Raw genomic sequence first — 3,226 nt, forward strand, 5'->3', positions numbered from 1 at the left:
TTTTGTTTTTTTGTTTGTTTTACCCACTAAGTGGTAGAAACATCATATAAAGTATTGAGTGACTTCCTGTACCAACAGCTGGGTAATCATTTTTTATTCCAAAGGAAAAATACCAATATTTGACATAAAGTACACATGGAAAACATGTAACCAAAGCATTCTTAGGCTATAGTCTAAATCAGTTTGCTACCAATGTGAAATCATTTTGTCATGTGAATTTTAAGTTTTACTCTATTTTATATATGTATTTATATTCATTTACAAATGGTGTTTTAAGTTACTTGTCATCAGCTAAAATTGATGGCACTGGAGGCTACCCTAGTGTATACTGTTCTTTCTCCTACACACTAGCTCACTTTTGGCCCCACTACAAACTTCTGAATATACAGAAACTCTTAAGTAAACCAATATGAGAAGATGACTTTAACTATACTTTCCACAATCCAGTGGGAAAAACAGATAAAAAGTATATGAGTGTTTTCTTACATCTTCTTTTATACCTAATCCTATCAGACATTTTAATATTTGTCAAATTCTGATAGAATTTACTATCTTATTGTTTCTGTTGCATTTTTTATTTCTAATGATGTTAAATGTCTTCCACATGTTTATTGACCTTTATGTTATGGCTTTTGTGAATTATCTATGTAGAACTTTCCATATTTTTTGTTTTTTTATTGTTTTCTTTGTAAGTAAACTGTATTAAACCTTTTCTGTCATAGTTATTACAATATTTTTCTCAGTTCAAACATGCTTTAAAAGCATACTTATTGAGAGTTTTATAATATATATTTAAAACATATTATAGGATCTGATTTTTCAGCATTCTACTTTATTTTTTATACATTTGTTTTCATTACCATTCCAAGATTGTTAAACTACTTGATAATTTATGCTAATATATTAAAAGGTTTTTAAAACTTAAATATTCCGTCCATTTGGCAATTGTTTTGGTATAAAAACTAAGGAAGAAAATATGCAGGATTTCAAATGATAAATGTCTACCAAATTAATATAATTTACTAAATAAATGGAAATTAATTTCACCATATATTAAATTCTAATATAGATATGTATCTCTATAGATTAACTTCTAAATACCCTTCTTTCCTCATGACCAGTAGCTTTTTACTATTTTTTAATATCTAGTAGGGCCAGTGGCTCATCTTTTTTCACCATTTCTGTTTTGCACGAATTATCACTTTTTTTGCATATTTTTCATCCCAATAAACTTTAGAATGGTTCTGTCATATTTCATATTTTCAAGATTCTACATAGATTTTGAATGGAATTGTATTTATCTATTAATTTAGGAAAAAGAATTACATTTTTCAAATATTGAGCTTCCCTATGTGAGAGTAAGGCAGCTTTATCCCTAATTTTATTTTACATTTCAGTCAAGCATTACAGTTTTTTTCAATCAGGTTCTGCAAATTTCTTGATGTGTTTGATTTTATGTTGCCCTTATCATTGGCTAAGAATCATTTCTTCTATGTGCTTTTGGTCTCNAAAAGGAAGATTTCATTTTAAGGGCTGGGGTTGAAATTAATTCAAGGGCTGTGGGAACAGAAAGGAAACTGAACAGAAGGAGGGCATCATTAGTGCTATTGATAAAAATGGTTTGGGCCCAGTTTTCAAATTTTGCCTTGAATTTAAACCACCTGGAAACTGTCCTCACCGGCATCAGCAAAACGCAGCTTTAAAAGAGTGAAGGGGGTCACCGCCTGTAGGGACCCGCAAAACACATCATGTAAGAAGACGTGTCAGAGGTCTCAGGGAGGGGCTTGGGCTCACTTCCTCTTTGAATCTTTAGGGCTCAAATTCTGACCACAGATGTCTTCAATTTCTATTGCTTTTTTCTCATTAAATTGGCTAACATTTGTGATCAGGCTGTATCTCCAGCTGTCTTTCATTATAAAATCTATCACATAACAGTTTCAGCAGCTGGGAAACTCTTGCACATTACCACTGCAGCTCTACCTTCCTCTACTTAGCACCACCTGAATCTACACTTTTTACTTCACATATGTGCAGGCCAAATTCTTGCAATATCTGTGGCATTTAACTGTAATTGACTATATGCATATGCTTTTGGTATGCACTCCTTAAATTGTGATGAATCAGATACTTTGATGAACATAAATGCAATCTTTAGGATTTTTTTTTAACTTGTAAGAAAGTTACATAACATGTAATTTAAATATCATTTGAAGTTTTTGTCAATGGCATCAAAATAAAATCCAGCAGAGAACTGTAAGCATAAATCACATAAGATTTTGCAATTTTGAAATTTATATCTGGTATGCCTTCTTCATTGTTCAAGACACTGTCTTGATCCCTCAAACCTCATTAAGAATAAGCAAAATTCAGCCTAGTTTAGATGGCTAGGTTCTATGCTCCCCTGTACATACCTCATTAATATCAGTTAACATCATGTACTTATTTAGTTTAGTTGGTATGTTTTNAAATGTACTTTTTCAATTACACAATATATAATTTCTTATCATTCATTCAATATATGTATGTTGAACGTGCACAAATGCTAAGACATTTTTCGGATCGTGTGTGAACAGCCTCTGGCTTTGAAATAAATACAATTACTAGAAAAGACCAATGTTAATCTAATAAGCACACAACTATATAAAACGTTAAGCTTATGCTATAAAGGAAAAGTACGAGGTGCCAAGAAAATTTACAACAGGAGACTTTAGCTAACCTGGGTTCTGGAGAGGGGTGAGAAAAGGATTTCAAGAGGATGTGGCATTCCAACAGAGTCCTAGAAGGTAAGTACGAGTAAACTGGGCAAAGGCAATACACATACAAATGGCCTTCAGCAGGACAAGGAATCTAGTAGCTTCCAGGAAAAGAACAAAAATCCATGTGAGTGGAGCAGAGAGTAAAGAGGAAAGTCGCATAATAAAGCGTGAGAAGTAGGCAGGGGTCAGGTCCTGCCAATACCTCATAGTTTGAGGATTTTTGTCTTTATCTTAGAAAACGCCACTGAAGCTTTAAAATGAGTGTGTGCTTACGTGTATGTGTGTGCACGTGTGCACGCACATGTTGTGTTGGCTGTGGGGTGCAGTGGGGAGAATGATAGGTGACATATTCAGTTATGTATTTCCAATTGATCCCTCTGACTATGGTGAGAAGAATGACTCAGAAAAAGACAAGAGAGGATGCCTAAAGACGTGTCGAAGGCTAGGGAAAGAGGCCAGGTGAGAGATAA

Source organism: Galeopterus variegatus, unplaced genomic scaffold, assembly GCF_000696425.1.
Source record: "Galeopterus variegatus unplaced genomic scaffold, G_variegatus-3.0.2 Scaffold10000, whole genome shotgun sequence".
Classification (NCBI taxonomy): Eukaryota; Metazoa; Chordata; class Mammalia; order Dermoptera; family Cynocephalidae; genus Galeopterus; species Galeopterus variegatus.